Here is a 19,228-nt window from a genome sequence, read left to right as displayed (position 1 = left end):
CTGAGCGACATTAATGCCCTATTATCCCTAGTAGCACCACTACCAAAACCCTGGGTTTGTGGATGATCCAAAGGCCTGCTAACCGGATAGGGAGCGGGGCTATGAATGTGACCTACCGGAGGGGAAGTATCCTGCCTCCACGAAAAGTGTGCTCCGATCTGCGGCAGGCTTCTCTCCTGCGGCGGATATGGAGCAATCCATAGTCTGGCCATACTATGTTCCCCTTGTGTCTGAGGGGGAGGGTAAGGGAGGGACCAGGCTGCGTTATTACTTGCCTGAATGTTATGGACGTGAAAGGGCTGCCCGTATTGGGACTGGTTATTATCGGCGTTAAAGGGGGGGTTCCCCGGCTGCGTAACGGCCCGTCCTCGATAAGGCAAAATATTGCCCACCCCCGAAGGAAACCAAGATGGACCAGTAACTTCTTGCTCGAACATAGGGAACTGTGATCCAATTATACTTGGGGCGCCCAACGACGCTGAAGGGCCTCCCGATGATAATGTGCGGCCGCTATGCCTTGACCACCCTTCTGGCATTAATGTGGGCAAACTTGCGTGTGGGAACCCTGTTTGAGCCCTCCCTCTCCCTATGTTATTACTCCCTAGACTTCCGGGAGTAGGGGGCGGCATAACTGTGTTGGGTATGACATTCTGCGGTTCAAATGAAGGGGGTGTATGTGGGAAATAATTGGAACCGTGGACCGGAACATAACTAAAATTGTGTGCTGAAACCTCCATTTGCTCGCTAACAACCCCCACCCCGATTTCGCTAGCAGTGTTCCTTGTATGTGGGGTCACATTACTTTCCCGTGAGCGATTGATTGACGGGGATAACATCCTGCCTCCCCTACCTCTCTTCGCTCCCCTTACCTGTTTACGTGCACCAGCATTGGGAGGGCTCACAGCCCGCTCTGGCGCACGTGACCTTCTGACATTACCCTTTTTATTGCCCTTTCGGCGAATGGAGGCACCAGTGGCCTCTCGAGCCTGTGCACTCAGAGTGTCTGCGGCGGCGAGAGGCTCCCCTCCCCCGCTGACAGGCTCACCCACCATTCTTTCTGCCATAACCAAAGGCTCTTGGCTAACAGGGCTCCTAATGCCCCTTGGTGAAACCCCATCCAGTAAGCCTGCTGTGGTGTGAGGGTCCCCTCCACCACTCACAGGCTCCACATTGCCCTTACTGACAGGGTTAAAACTCCCCCCTGAGCCTGCAGCGGTGAGAGGCTCCCCTCCACCGCTGACAGGCACTTCTAAACCCACTGTGCAAATGTCAAGCTGACCGGAGCTCCTAATGAGCTCTGGTGACATCATCCCTACAGAGCCTGCAGCGGTGAGCGGCTCCCCGCCACCGCCGACAGGCGCTGCCACTTCAGAGGCTTCTGCCCTCTTGTCCCCCTGGCTACCTGAGCTCCTAGCAAGCTCAGGCGCCGACATAAGCCCAGCACCTGCGGCGGTGAGAGGCTCCCCTCCACCGCTCGCAGGCACTTGTTGAAATTTTAAAATGGCCGCCGCGGCGGCTCCGGGGGGCGGGGCTACCGCCCGCACATCAGCAATACTATCTGGGCTCTCTTGGAAGCGGGCTGGGGTACCTACACTACGGCGTGGACGGGACATGGTGGCCAAATTTAGACTATACTACTGTGGGACTGGGTGCTACAGAGCTGGGCAGCGAGATGGGGTTGGGAGGGGGCGGGGGGAGAGTTGGATGAACGAGCTGTGGAAGGGGAGAACTAAAGGAGGCAGAGGAGGAAAGAAGAATTAGTTAGGGGAGAATAAAGCCCAAGTGAGGGAAAGAGGGAGAAGAGCAAGAGAGAAAAACAATGAAACAAATGACAGAACAAGTAATATATGGTACTCAGCCTGACTGCACAGCCACTGTCTCCTTATCTGGCATCCAGGACAAGAGAGAGCCAGCCCCCATCTCCCATGTAATTTATGCCCTCCTGTGAAACCACTCCCCCAGGAGTGATAGGCTGGCTGACACCAAATGTTTAACTCCTAATGCAGTGCTGATGAAATATAGCACAAAATTTTAATTGCCCTCAGCTTAGGGCTTCACTTAAACTTCTGTCACTGGTCAGTTTGCTTGACAGACATCTGACTTTAAGGTACTAGCCAATGGAAACATGGTGACATGTAAATATGAAAGCACATTAGGACAAAATATGCAATAAGATAGAGGCAAAGGGAGATGGCTGCTGGGAATGTATTTCATTTATCCCAGAAAATCTTTAAATCTAAGTATTAATACTACGTTGATGTACTTTTGAAATTGGAGAGCTACTTTTTACTAAAAGTACATCTCCCTTATATAATTAAGTATAATGCAGACCTGCTCAAAAACTTAGTATAATTAAAGAAGTCTTATGCCATAAATGATGATGATGAGAGCTGCTTATGTGAATGTCTATAGTGGTTTTCTCTACCAGTGTCACTGTATTAGACAACTGTTATCAAACTTAGCAATAATGATGCATTAATCTGCCAATCAAGTGTGAAAGCTGGCTATGTGTATAGGCATAGTAAACACATATCATCATCATCCTCATTATCATTTATTTATATAGTGTCACTAATAGCGCAGCGCTGTACAGAGAACCCATTCACATCAGTCCCTACCCTATTGGAGCTTACAGTCTAAATTCCCTAATATAGACACACACTCACACACAGACAGAGAGGGAGAGACTAGGGTCAATTTTGATAGCAGCCAATTAACCTAACAGTATGTTTTTTGGAGTGTGGGAGGAAACCCACGCAAACACAGGGAGAACATACAAACTTCACACAGATAAGGCCATTGTTGATATAAGTACTGGCTCTGCTTACCATTGTCCAGTCTAGTACATAACTGTATTAATGCTGTGAAATATTATTACTTTGAATGCCTTAAATATGCAAGAGCGCATTTGGGTAAGTTTATGCTAATAAAAGATATATGCACTTTTCTTGCCTACCCATACTATTTAATAACCACCAAAAATTAAGCAATATGTAAGCACTGCTTCCAGTTGAAATCAGTCTGTCTGTCTGTCTGTCTATCTATCTATCTTTCTATCTATCTATCTTTCTATCTTTCTATCTATCTATCTATCTATCTATCTATCTATCGGTCTGTCTATCTTTAAAACTGAAAGACATCCATTAAACATACACAATGACAGCATATTTAGTGTGTAATTGATGCTAAAACACAATTCTCACTCTCCTAATATAGCTGATTTTTGACAATGAACTGCATTTTTCATGTGAAGCATTTGATGTCATAAAGATGTAAACCTCACAAAGCAATTCTGTCACTGGTCAGTTTGCTTGACAGACATCTGACTTTAAGGTACTAGCCAATGGAAACATGGTGACATGTAAATATGAAAGCACATTAGGACAAAATATGCAATAAGATAGAGGCAAAGGGAGATGGCTGCTGGGAATGTATTTCATTTATCCCAGAAAATCTTTAAATCTAAGTATTAATACTACGTTGATGTACTTTTGAAATTGGAGAGCTACTTTTTACTAAAAGTACATCTCCCTTATATAATTAAGTATAATGCACACCTGCTCAAAAACTTAGTATAATTAAAGAAGTCTTATGCCATAAATGATGATGATGAGAGCTGCTTATGTGAATGTCTATAGTGGTTTTCTCTACCAGTGTCACTGTATTAGACAACTGTTATCAAACTTAGCAATAATGATGCATTAATCTGCCAATCAAGTGTGAAAGCTGGCTATGTGTATAGGCATAGTAAACACATATCATCATCATCCTCATTATCATTTATTTATATAGTGTCACTAATAGCGCAGCGCTGTACAGAGAACCCATTCACATCAGTCCATACCCTATTGGAGCTTACAGTCTAAATTCCCTAATATAGACACACACTCACACACAGACAGAGAGGGAGAGACTAGGGTCAATTTTGATAGCAGCCAATTAACCTAACAGTATGTTTTTTGGAGTGTGGGAGGAAACCCACGCAAACACAGGGAGAACATACAAACTTCACACAGATAAGGCCATTGTTGATATAAGTACTGGCTCTGCTTACCATTGTCCAGTCTAGTACATAACTGTATTAATGCTGTGAAATATTATTACTTTGAATGCCTTAAATATGCAAGAGCGCATTTGGGTAAGTTTATGCTAATAAAAGATATATGCACTTTTCTTGCCTACCCATACTATTTAATAACCACCAAAAATTAAGCAATATGTAAGCACTGCTTCCAGTTGAAATCAGTCTGTCTGTCTATCTATCTATCTATCTATCTATCTATCTATCTATCTTTCTATCTTTCTATCTTTCTATCTATCTATCCGTCTATCTTTAAAACTGAAAGACATCCATTAAACATACACAATGACAGCATATTTAGTGTGTAATTGATGCTAAAACACAATTCTCACTCTCCTAATATAGCTGATTTTTGACAATGAACTGCATTTTTCATGTGAAGCATTTGATGTCATAAAGATGTAAACCTCACAAAGCAATTCTGTCACTGGTCAGTTTGCTTGACAGACATCTGACTTTAAGGTACTAGCCAATGGAAACATGGTGACATGTAAATATGAAAGCACATTAGGACAAAATATGCAATAAGATAGAGGCAAAGGGAGATGGCTGCTGGGAATGTATTTCATTTATCCCAGAAAATCTTTAAATCTAAGTATTAATACTACGTTGATGTACTTTTGAAATTGGAGAGCTACTTTTTACTAAAAGTACATCTCCCTTATATAATTAAGTATAATGCAGACCTGCTCAAAAACTTAGTATAATTAAAGAAGTCTTATGCCATAAATGATGATGATGAGAGCTGCTTATGTGAATGTCTATAGTGGTTTTCTCTACCAGTGTCACTGTATTAGACAACTGTTATCAAACTTAGCAATAATGATGCATTAATCTGCCAATCAAGTGTGAAAGCTGGCTATGTGTATAGGCATAGTAAACACATATCATCATCATCCTCATTATCATTTATTTATATAGTGTCACTAATAGCGCAGCGCTGTACAGAGAACCCATTCACATCAGTCCCTACCCTATTGGAGCTTACAGTCTAAATTCCCTAATATAGACACACACTCACACACAGACAGAGAGGGAGAGACTAGGGTCAATTTTGATAGCAGCCAATTAACCTAACAGTATGTTTTTTGGAGTGTGGGAGGAAACCCACGCAAACACAGGGAGAACATACAAACTTCACACAGATAAGGCCATTGTTGATATAAGTACTGGCTCTGCTTACCATTGTCCAGTCTAGTACATAACTGTATTAATGCTGTGAAATATTATTACTTTGAATGCCTTAAATATGCAAGAGCGCATTTGGGTAAGTTTATGCTAATAAAAGATATATGCACTTTTCTTGCCTACCCATACTATTTAATAACCACCAAAAATTAAGCAATATGTAAGCACTGCTTCCAGTTGAAATCAGTCTGTCTGTCTGTCTGTCTATCTATCTATCTTTCTATCTATCTATCTTTCTATCTTTCTATCTATCTATCTATCTATCTATCGGTCTGTCTATCTTTAAAACTGAAAGACATCCATTAAACATACACAATGACAGCATATTTAGTGTGTAATTGATGCTAAAACACAATTCTCACTCTCCTAATATAGCTGATTTTTGACAATGAACTGCATTTTTCATGTGAAGCATTTGATGTCATAAAGATGTAAACCTCACAAAGCAATTCTGTCACTGGTCAGTTTGCTTGACAGACATCTGACTTTAAGGTACTAGCCAATGGAAACATGGTGACATGTAAATATGAAAGCACATTAGGACAAAATATGCAATAAGATAGAGGCAAAGGGAGATGGCTGCTGGGAATGTATTTCATTTATCCCAGAAAATCTTTAAATCTAAGTATTAATACTACGTTGATGTACTTTTGAAATTGGAGAGCTACTTTTTACTAAAAGTACATCTCCCTTATATAATTAAGTATAATGCAGACCTGCTCAAAAACTTAGTATAATTAAAGAAGTCTTATGCCATAAATGATGATGATGAGAGCTGCTTATGTGAATGTCTATAGTGGTTTTCTCTACCAGTGTCACTGTATTAGACAACTGTTATCAAACTTAGCAATAATGATGCATTAATCTGCCAATCAAGTGTGAAAGCTGGCTATGTGTATAGGCATAGTAAACACATATCATCATCATCCTCATTATCATTTATTTATATAGTGTCACTAATAGCGCAGCGCTGTACAGAGAACCCATTCACATCAGTCCCTACCCTATTGGAGCTTACAGTCTAAATTCCCTAATATAGACACACACTCACACACAGACAGAGAGGGAGAGACTAGGGTCAATTTTGATAGCAGCCAATTAACCTAACAGTATGTTTTTTGGAGTGTGGGAGGAAACCACAGCACCCGGAGGAAACCCACGCAAACACAGGGAGAACATACAAACTTCACACAGATAAGGCCATTGTTGATATAAGTACTGGCTCTGCTTACCATTGTCCAGTCTAGTACATAACTGTATTAATGCTGTGAAATATTATTACTTTGAATGCCTTAAATATGCAAGAGCGCATTTGGGTAAGTTTATGCTAATAAAAGATATATGCACTTTTCTTGCCTACCCATACTATTTAATAACCACCAAAAATTAAGCAATATGTAAGCACTGCTTCCAGTTGAAATCAGTCTGTCTGTCTATCTATCTATCTTTCTATCTATCTATCTTTCTATCTTTCTATCTATCTATCTATCGGTCTGTCTATCTTTAAAACTGAAAGACATCCATTAAACATACACAATGACAGCATATTTAGTGTGTAATTGATGCTAAAACACAATTCTCACTCTCCTAATATAGCTGATTTTTGACAATGAACTGCATTTTTCATGTGAAGCATTTGATGTCATAAAGATGTAAACCTCACAAAGCAATTCTGTCACTGGTCAGTTTGCTTGACAGACATCTGACTTTAAGGTACTAGCCAATGGAAACATGGTGACATGTAAATATGAAAGCACATTAGGACAAAATATGCAATAAGATAGAGGCAAAGGGAGATGGCTGCTGGGAATGTATTTCATTTATCCCAGAAAATCTTTAAATCTAAGTATTAATACTACGTTGATGTACTTTTGAAATTGGAGAGCTACTTTTTACTAAAAGTACATCTCCCTTATATAATTAAGTATAATGCAGACCTGCTCAAAAACTTAGTATAATTAAAGAAGTCTTATGCCATAAATGATGATGATGAGAGCTGCTTATGTGAATGTCTATAGTGGTTTTCTCTACCAGTGTCACTGTATTAGACAACTGTTATCAAACTTAGCAATAATGATGCATTAATCTGCCAATCAAGTGTGAAAGCTGGCTATGTGTATAGGCATAGTAAACACATATCATCATCATCCTCATTATCATTTATTTATATAGTGTCACTAATAGCGCAGCGCTGTACAGAGAACCCATTCACATCAGTCCCTACCCTATTGGAGCTTACAGTCTAAATTCCCTAATATAGACACACACTCACACACAGACAGAGAGGGAGAGACTAGGGTCAATTTTGATAGCAGCCAATTAACCTAACAGTATGTTTTTTGGAGTGTGGGAGGAAACCACAGCACCCGGAGGAAACCCACGCAAACACAGGGAGAACATACAAACTTCACACAGATAAGGCCATTGTTGATATAAGTACTGGCTCTGCTTACCATTGTCCAGTCTAGTACATAACTGTATTAATGCTGTGAAATATTATTACTTTGAATGCCTTAAATATGCAAGAGCGCATTTGGGTAAGTTTATGCTAATAAAAGATATATGCACTTTTCTTGCCTACCCATACTATTTAATAACCACCAAAAATTAAGCAATATGTAAGCACTGCTTCCAGTTGAAATCAGTCTGTCTGTCTGTCTATCTATCTATCTATCTATCTATCTTTCTATCTATCTATCTATCTATCTTTCTATCTATCTATCTATCGGTCTGTCTATCTTTAAAACTGAAAGACATCCATTAAACATACACAATGACAGCATATTTAGTGTGTAATTGATGCTAAAACACAATTCTCACTCTCCTAATATAGCTGATTTTTGACAATGAACTGCATTTTTCATGTGAAGCATTTGATGTCATAAAGATGTAAACCTCACAAAGCAATTCTGTCACTGGTCAGTTTGCTTGACAGACATCTGACTAAGGTACTAGCCAATGGAAACATGGTGACATGTAAATATGAAAGCACATTAGGACAAAATATGCAATAAGATAGAGGCAAAGGGAGATGGCTGCTGGGAATGTATTTCATTTATCCCAGAAAATCTTTAAATCTAAGTATTAATACTACGTTGATGTACTTTTGAAATTGGAGAGCTACTTTTTACTAAAAGTACATCTCCCTTATATAATTAAGTATAATGCAGACCTGCTCAAAAACTTAGTATAATTAAAGAAGTCTTATGCCATAAATGATGATGATGAGAGCTGCTTATGTGAATGTCTATAGTGGTTTTCTCTACCAGTGTCACTGTATTCGACAACTGTTATCAAACTTAGCAATAATGATGCATTAATCTGCCAATCAAGTGTGAAAGCTGGCTATGTGTATAGGCATAGTAAACACATATCATCATCATCCTCATTATCATTTATTTATATAGTGTCACTAATAGCGCAGCGCTGTACAGAGAACCCATTCACATCAGTCCCTACCCTATTGGAGCTTACAGTCTAAATTCCCTAATATAGACACACACTCACACACAGACAGAGAGGGAGAGACTAGGGTCAATTTTGAGAGCAGCCAATTAACCTAACAGTATGTTTTTTGGAGTGTGGGAGGAAACCACAGCACCCGGAGGAAACCCACGCAAACACAGGGAGAACATACAAACTTCACACAGATAAGGCCATTGTTGATATAAGTACTGGCTCTGCTTACCATTGTCCAGTCTAGTACATAACTGTATTAATGCTGTGAAATATTATTACTTTGAATGCCTTAAATATGCAAGAGCGCATTTGGGTAAGTTTATGCTAATAAAAGATATATGCACTTTTCTTGCCTACCCATACTATTTAATAACCACCAAAAATTAAGCAATATGTAAGCACTGCTTCCAGTTGAAATCAGTCTGTCTGTCTGTCTATCTATCTATCTATCTATCTATCTATCTTTCTATCTATCTATCTATCTATCTTTCTATCTATCTATCTATCGGTCTGTCTATCTTTAAAACTGAAAGACATCCATTAAACATACACAATGACAGCATATTTAGTGTGTAATTGATGCTAAAACACAATTCTCACTCTCCTAATATAGCTGATTTTTGACAATGAACTGCATTTTTCATGTGAAGCATTTGATGTCATAAAGATGTAAACCTCACAAAGCAATTCTGTCACTGGTCAGTTTGCTTGACAGACATCTGACTAAGGTACTAGCCAATGGAAACATGGTGACATGTAAATATGAAAGCACATTAGGACAAAATATGCAATAAGATAGAGGCAAAGGGAGATGGCTGCTGGGAATGTATTTCATTTATCCCAGAAAATCTTTAAATCTAAGTATTAATACTACGTTGATGTACTTTTGAAATTGGAGAGCTACTTTTTACTAAAAGTACATCTCCCTTATATAATTAAGTATAATGCAGACCTGCTCAAAAACTTAGTATAATTAAAGAAGTCTTATGCCATAAATGATGATGATGAGAGCTGCTTATGTGAATGTCTATAGTGGTTTTCTCTACCAGTGTCACTGTATTCGACAACTGTTATCAAACTTAGCAATAATGATGCATTAATCTGCCAATCAAGTGTGAAAGCTGGCTATGTGTATAGGCATAGTAAACACATATCATCATCATCCTCATTATCATTTATTTATATAGTGTCACTAATAGCGCAGCGCTGTACAGAGAACCCATTCACATCAGTCCCTACCCTATTGGAGCTTACAGTCTAAATTCCCTAATATAGACACACACTCACACACAGACAGAGAGGGAGAGACTAGGGTCAATTTTGATAGCAGCCAATTAACCTAACAGTATGTTTTTTGGAGTGTGGGAGGAAACCACAGCACCCGGAGGAAACCCACGCAAACACAGGGAGAACATACAAACTTCACACAGATAAGGCCATTGTTGATATAAGTACTGGCTCTGCTTACCATTGTCCAGTCTAGTACATAACTGTATTAATGCTGTGAAATATTATTACTTTGAATGCCTTAAATATGCAAGAGCGCATTTGGGTAAGTTTATGCTAATAAAAGATATATGCACTTTTCTTGCCTACCCATACTATTTAATAACCACCAAAAATTAAGCAATATGTAAGCACTGCTTCCAGTTGAAATCAGTCTGTCTGTCTGTCTATCTATCTATCTATCTATCTTTCTATCTTTCTATCTATCTATCTTTCTATCTTTCTATCTATCTATCCGTCTGTCTATCTTTAAAACTGAAAGACATCCATTAAACATACACAATGACAGCATATTTAGTGTGTAATTGATGCTAAAACACAATTCTCACTCTCCTAATATAGCTGATTTTTGACAATGAACTGCATTTTTCATGTGAAGCATTTGATGTCATAAAGATGTAAACCTCACAAAGCAATTCTGTCACTGGTCAGTTTGCTTGACAGACATCTGACTTTAAGGTACTAGCCAATGGAAACATGGTGACATGTAAATATGAAAGCACATTAGGACAAAATATGCAATAAGATAGAGGCAAAGGGAGATGGCTGCTGGGAATGTATTTCATTTATCCCAGAAAATCTTTAAATCTAAGTATTAATACTACGTTGATGTACTTTTGAAATTGGAGAGCTACTTTTTACTAAAAGTACATCTCCCTTATATAATTAAGTATAATGCAGACCTGCTCAAAAACTTAGTATAATTAAAGAAGTCTTATGCAATAAATGATGATGATGAGAGCTGCTTATGTGAATGTCTATAGTGGTTTTCTCTACCAGTGTCATTGTATTAGACAACTGTTATCAAACTTAGCAATAATGATGCATTAATCTGCCAATCAAGTGTGAAAGCTGGCTATGTGTATAGGCATAGTAAACACATATCATCATCATCCTCATTATCATTTATTTATATAGTGTCACTAATAGCGCAGCGCTGTACAGAGAACCCATTCACATCAGTCCCTACCCTATTGGAGCTTACAGTCTAAATTCCCTAATATAGACACACACTCACACACAGACAGAGAGGGAGAGACTAGGGTCAATTTTGATAGCAGCCAATTAACCTAACAGTATGTTTTTTGGAGTGTGGGAGGAAACCACAGCACCCGGAGGAAACCCACGCAAACACAGGGAGAACATACAAACTTCACACAGATAAGGCCATTGTTGATATAAGTACTGGCTCTGCTTACCATTGTCCAGTCTAGTACATAACTGTATTAATGCTGTGAAATATTATTACTTTGAATGCCTTAAATATGCAAGAGCGCATTTGGGTAAGTTTATGCTAATAAAAGATATATGCACTTTTCTTGCCTACCCATACTATTTAATAACCACCAAAAATTAAGCAATATGTAAGCACTGCTTCCAGTTGAAATCAGTCTGTCTGTCTGTCTATCTATCTATCTTTCTATCTATCTATCTTTCTATCTTTCTATCCGTCTGTCTATCTTTAAAACTGAAAGACATCCATTAAACATACACAATGACAGCATATTTAGTGTGTAATTGATGCTAAAGCACAATTCTCACTCTCCTAATATAGCTGATTTTTGACAATGAACTGCATTTTTCATGTGAAGCATTTGATGTCATAAAGATGTAAACCTCACAAAGCAATTCTGTCACTGGTCAGTTTGCTTGACAGACATCTGACTTTAAGGTACTAGCCAATGGAAACATGGTGACATGTAAATATGAAAGCACATTAGGACAAAATATGCAATAAGATAGAGGCAAAGGGAGATGGCTGCTGGGAATGTATTTCATTTATCCCAGAAAATCTTTAAATCTAAGTATTAATACTACGTTGATGTACTTTTGAAATTGGAGAGCTACTTTTTACTAAAAGTACATCTCCCTTATATAATTAAGTATAATGCAGACCTGCTCAAAAACTTAGTATAATTAAAGAAGTCTTATGCAATAAATGATGATGATGAGAGCTGCTTATGTGAATGTCTATAGTGGTTTTCTCTACCAGTGTCATTGTATTAGACAACTGTTATCAAACTTAGCAATAATGATGCATTAATCTGCCAATCAAGTGTGAAAGCTGGCTATGTGTATAGGCATAGTAAACACATATCATCATCATCCTCATTATCATTTATTTATATAGTGTCACTAATAGCGCAGCGCTGTACAGAGAACCCATTCACATCAGTCCCTACCCTATTGGAGCTTACAGTCTAAATTCCCTAATATAGACACACACTCACACACAGACAGAGAGGGAGAGACTAGGGTCAATTTTGATAGCAGCCAATTAACCTAACAGTATGTTTTTTGGAGTGTGGGAGGAAACCACAGCACCCGGAGGAAACCCACGCAAACACAGGGAGAACATACAAACTTCACACAGATAAGGCCATTGTTGATATAAGTACTGGCTCTGCTTACCATTGTCCAGTCTAGTACATAACTGTATTAATGCTGTGAAATATTATTACTTTGAATGCCTTAAATATGCAAGAGCGCATTTGGGTAAGTTTATGCTAATAAAAGATATATGCACTTTTCTTGCCTACCCATACTATTTAATAACCACCAAAAATTAAGCAATATGTAAGCACTGCTTCCAGTTGAAATCAGTCTGTCTGTCTATCTATCTATCTATCTATCTATCTATCTATCTATCTTTCTATCTATCTATCGGTCTGTCTATCTTTAAAACTGAAAGACATCCATTAAACATACACAATGACAGCATATTTAGTGTGTAATTGATGCTAAAACACAATTCTCACTCTCCTAATATAGCTGATTTTTGACAATGAACTGCATTTTTCATGTGAAGCATTTGATGTCATAAAGATGTAAACCTCACAAAGCAATTCTGTCACTGGTCAGTTTGCTTGACAGACATCTGACTTTAAGGTACTAGCCAATGGAAACATGGTGACATGTAAATATGAAAGCACATTAGGACAAAATATGCAATAAGATAGAGGCAAAGGGAGATGGCTGCTGGGAATGTATTTCATTTATCCCAGAAAATCTTTAAATCTAAGTATTAATACTACGTTGATGTACTTTTGAAATTGGAGAGCTACTTTTTACTAAAAGTACATCTCCCTTATATAATTAAGTATAATGCAGACCTGCTCAAAAACTTAGTATAATTAAAGAAGTCTTATGCAATAAATGATGATGATGAGAGCTGCTTATGTGAATGTCTATAGTGGTTTTCTCTACCAGTGTCATTGTATTAGACAACTGTTATCAAACTTAGCAATAATGATGCATTAATCTGCCAATCAAGTGTGAAAGCTGGCTATGTGTATAGGCATAGTAAACACATATCATCATCATCCTCATTATCATTTATTTATATAGTGTCACTAATAGCGCAGCGCTGTACAGAGAACCCATTCACATCAGTCCCTACCCTATTGGAGCTTACAGTCTAAATTCCCTAATATAGACACACACTCACACATAGACAGAGAGGGAGAGACTAGGGTCAATTTTGATAGCAGCCAATTAACCTAACAGTATGTTTTTTGGAGTGTGGGAGGAAACCACAGCACCCGGAGGAAACCCACGCAAACACAGGGAGAACATACAAACTTCACACAGATAAGGCCATTGTTGATATAAGTACTGGCTCTGCTTACCATTGTCCAGTCTAGTACATAACTGTATTAATGCTGTGAAATATTATTACTTTGAATGCCTTAAATATGCAAGAGCGCATTTGGGTAAGTTTATGCTAATAAAAGATATATGCACTTTTCTTGCCTACCCATACTATTTAATAACCACCAAAAATTAAGCAATATGTAAGCACTGCTTCCAGTTGAAATCAGTCTGTCTGTCTGTCTATCTATCTATCTATCTATCTTTCTATCTTTCTATCTATCTATCCGTCTGTCTATCTTTAAAACTGAAAGACATCCATTAAACATACACAATGACAGCATATTTAGTGTGTAATTGATGCTAAAGCACAATTCTCACTCTCCTAATATAGCTGATTTTTGACAATGAACTGCATTTTTCATGTGAAGCATTTGATGTCATAAAGATATAAACCTCACAAAGCAATTCTGTCACTGGTCAGTTTGCTTGACAGACATCTGACTTTAAGGTACTAGCCAATGGAAACATGGTGACATGTAAATATGAAAGCACATTAGGACAAAATATGCAATAAGATAGAGGCAAAGGGAGATGGCTGCTGGGAATGTATTTCATTTATCCCAGAAAATCTTTAAATCTAAGTATTAATACTACGTTGATGTACTTTTGAAATTGGAGAGCTACTTTTTACTAAAAGTACATCTCCCTTATATAATTAAGTATAATGCAGACCTGCTCAAAAACTTAGTATAATTAAAGAAGTCTTATGCCATAAATGATGATGATGAGAGCTGCTTATGTGAATGTCTATAGTGGTTTTCTCTACCAGTGTCACTGTATTAGACAACTGTTATCAAACTTAGCAATAATGATGCATTAATCTGCCAATCAAGTGTGAAAGCTGGCTATGTGTATAGGCATAGTAAACACATATCATCATCATCCTCATTATCATTTATTTATATAGTGTCACTAATAGCGCAGCGCTGTACAGAGAACCCATTCACATCAGTCCCTACCCTATTGGAGCTTACAGTCTAAATTCCCTAATATAGACACACACTCACACACAGACAGAGAGGGAGAGACTAGGGTCAATTTTGATAGCAGCCAATTAACCTAACAGTATGTTTTTTGGAGTGTGGGAGGAAACCACAGCACCCGGAGGAAACCCACGCAAACACAGGGAGAACATACAAACTTCACACAGATAAGGCCATTGTTGATATAAGTACTGGCTCTGCTTACCATTGTCCAGTCTAGTACATAACTGTATTAATGCTGTGAAATATTATTACTTTGAATGCCTTAAATATGCAAGAGCGCATTTGGGTAAGTTTATGCTAATAAAAGATATATGCACTTTTCTTGCCTACCCATACTATTTAATAACCACCAAAAATTAAGCAATATGTAAGCACTGCTTCCAGTTGAAATCAGTCTGTCTGTCTATCTATCTATCTATCTATCTATCTATCTATCTATCTTTCTATCTATCTATCGGTCTGTCTATCTTTAAAACTGAAAGACATCCATTAAACATACACAATGACAGCATATTTAGTGTGTAATTGATGCTAAAACACAATTCTCACTCTCCTAATATAGCTGATTTTTGACAATGAACTGCATTTTTCATGTGAAGCATTTGATGTCATAAAGATGTAAACCTCACAAAGCAATTCTGTCACTGGTCAGTTTGCTTGACAGACATCTGACTTTAAGGTACTAGCCAATGGAAACATGGTGACATGTAAATATGAAAGCACATTAGGACAAAATATGCAATAAGATAGAGGCAAAGGGAGATGGCTGCTGGGAATGTATTTCATTTATCCCAGAAAATCTTTAAATCTAAGTATTAATACTACGTTGATGTACTTTTGAAATTGGAGAGCTACTTTTTACTAAAAGTACATCTCCCTTATATAATTAAGTATAATGCAGACCTGCTCAAAAACTTAGTATAATTAAAGAAGTCTTATGCAATAAATGATGATGATGAGAGCTGCTTATGTGAATGTCTATAGTGGTTTTCTCTACCAGTGTCATTGTATTAGACAACTGTTATCAAACTTAGCAATAATGATGCATTAATCTGCCAATCAAGTGTGAAAGCTGGCTATGTGTATAGGCATAGTAAACACATATCATCATCATCCTCATTATCATTTATTTATATAGTGTCACTAATAGCGCAGCGCTGTACAGAGAACCCATTCACATCAGTCCCTACCCTATTGGAGCTTACAGTCTAAATTCCCTAATATAGACACACACTCACACATAGACAGAGAGGGAGAGACTAGGGTCAATTTTGATAGGAGCCAATTAACCTAACAGTATGTTTTTTGGAGTGTGGGAGGAAACCACAGCACCCGGAGGAAACCCACGCAAACACAGGGAGAACATACAAACTTCACACAGATAAGGCCATTGTTGATATAAGTACTGGCTCTGCTTACCATTGTCCAGTCTAGTACATAACTGTATTAATGCTGTGAAATATTATTACTTTGAATGCCTTAAATATGCAAGAGCGCATTTGGGTAAGTTTATGCTAATAAAAGATATATGCACTTTTCTTGCCTACCCATACTATTTAATAACCACCAAAAATTAAGCAATATGTAAGCACTGCTTCCAGTTGAAATCAGTCTGTCTGTCTGTCTATCTATCTATCTATCTATCTTTCTATCTTTCTATCTATCTATCCGTCTGTCTATCTTTAAAACTGAAAGACATCCATTAAACATACACAATGACAGCATATTTAGTGTGTAATTGATGCTAAAGCACAATTCTCACTCTCCTAATATAGCTGATTTTTGACAATGAACTGCATTTTTCATGTGAAGCATTTGATGTCATAAAGATATAAACCTCACAAAGCAATTCTGTCACTGGTCAGTTTGCTTGACAGACATCTGACTTTAAGGTACTAGCCAATGGAAACATGGTGACATGTAAATATGAAAGCACATTAGGACAAAATATGCAATAAGATAGAGGCAAAGGGAGATGGCTGCTGGGAATGTATTTCATTTATCCCAGAAAATCTTTAAATCTAAGTATTAATACTACGTTGATGTACTTTTGAAATTGGAGAGCTACTTTTTACTAAAAGTACATCTCCCTTATATAATTAAGTATAATGCAGACCTGCTCAAAAACTTAGTATAATTAAAGAAGTCTTATGCCATAAATGATGATGATGAGAGCTGCTTATGTGAATGTCTATAGTGGTTTTCTCTACCAGTGTCACTGTATTAGACAACTGTTATCAAACTTAGCAATAATGATGCATTAATCTGCCAATCAAGTGTGAAAGCTGGCTATGTGTATAGGCATAGTAAACACATATCATCATCATCCTCATTATCATTTATTTATATAGTGTCACTAATAGCGCAGCGCTGTACAGAGAACCCATTCACATCAGTCCCTACCCTATTGGAGCTTACAGTCTAAATTCCCTAATATAGACACACACTCACACACAGACAGAGAGGGAGAGACTAGGGTCAATTTTGATAGCAGCCAATTAACCTAACAGTATGTTTTTTGGAGTGTGGGAGGAAACCCACGCAAACACAGGGAGAACATACAAACTTCACACAGATAAGGCCATTGTTGATATAAGTACTGGCTCTGCTTACCATTGTCCAGTCTAGTACATAACTGTATTAATGCTGTGAAATATTATTACTTTGAATGCCTTAAATATGCAAGAGCGCATTTGGGTAAGTTTATGCTAATAAAAGATATATGCACTTTTCTTGCCTACCCATACTATTTAATAACCACCAAAAATTAAGCAATATGTAAGCACTGCTTCCAGTTGAAATCAGTCTGTCTGTCTGTCTATCTATCTATCTATCTTTCTATCTTTCTATCCGTCTGTCTATCTTTAAAACTGAAAGACATCCATTAAACATACACAATGACAGCATATTTAGTGTGTAATTGATGCTAAAGCACAATTCTCACTCTCCTAATATAGCTGATTTTTGACAATGAACTGCATTTTTCATGTGAAGCATTTGATGTCATAAAGATGTAAACCTCACAAAGCAATTCTGTCACTGGTCAGTTTGCTTGACAGACATCTGACTTTAAGGTACTAGCCAATGGAAACATGGTGACATGTAAATATGAAAGCACATTAGGACAAAATATGCAATAAGATAGAGGCAAAGGGAGATGGCTGCTGGGAATGTATTTCATTTATCCCAGAAAATCTTTAAATCTAAGTATTAATACTACGTTGATGTACTTTTGAAATTGGAGAGCTACTTTTTACTAAAAGTACATCTCCCTTATATAATTAAGTATAATGCAGACCTGCTCAAAAACTTAGTATAATTAAAGAAGTCTTATGCAATAAATGATGATGATGAGAGCTGCTTATGTGAATGTCTATAGTGGTTTTCTCTACCAGTGTCATTGTATTAGACAACTGTTATCAAACTTAGCAATAATGATGCATTAATCTGCCAATCAAGTGTGAAAGCTGGCTATGTGTATAGGCATAGTAAACACATATCATCATCATCCTCATTATCATTTATTTATATAGTGTCACTAATAGCGCAGCGCTGTACAGAGAACCCATTCACATCAGTCCCTACCCTATTGGAGCTTACAGTCTAAATTCCCTAATATAGACACACACTCACACATAGACAGAGAGGGAGAGACTAGGGTCAATTTTGATAGGAGCCAATTAACCTAACAGTATGTTTTTTGGAGTGTGGGAGGAAACCACAGCACCCGGAGGAAACCCACGCAAACACAGGGAGAACATACAAACTTCACACAGATAAGGCCATTGTTGATATAAGTACTGGCTCTGCTTACCATTGTCCAGTCTAGTACATAACTGTATTAATGCTGTGAAATATTATTACTTTGAATGCCTTAAATATGCAAGAGCGCATTTGGGTAAGTTTATGCTAATAAAAGATATATGCACTTTTCTTGCCTACCCATACTATTTAATAACCACCAAAAATTAAGCAATATGTAAGCACTGCTTCCAGTTGAAATCAGTCTGTCTGTCTGTCTATCTATCTATCTATCTATCTTTCTATCTTTCTATCTATCTATCCGTCTGTCTATCTTTAAAACTGAAAGACATCCATTAAACATACACAATGACAGCATATTTAGTGTGTAATTGATGCTAAAGCACAATTCTCACTCTCCTAATATAGCTGATTTTTGACAATGAACTGCATTTTTCATGTGAAGCATTTGATGTCATAAAGATATAAACCTCACAAAGCAATTCTGTCACTGGTCAGTTTGCTTGACAGACATCTGACTTTAAGGTACTAGCCAATGGAAACATGGTGACATGTAAATATGAAAGCACATTAGGACAAAATATGCAATAAG

Source organism: Mixophyes fleayi, unplaced genomic scaffold, assembly GCF_038048845.1.
Source record: "Mixophyes fleayi isolate aMixFle1 unplaced genomic scaffold, aMixFle1.hap1 Scaffold_73, whole genome shotgun sequence".
In the NCBI taxonomy this organism is placed as follows: domain Eukaryota; kingdom Metazoa; phylum Chordata; class Amphibia; order Anura; family Limnodynastidae; genus Mixophyes; species Mixophyes fleayi.
The sequence above is the reverse complement of the archived record's forward strand: the minus strand, read 5'-3'. Positions refer to the sequence as shown.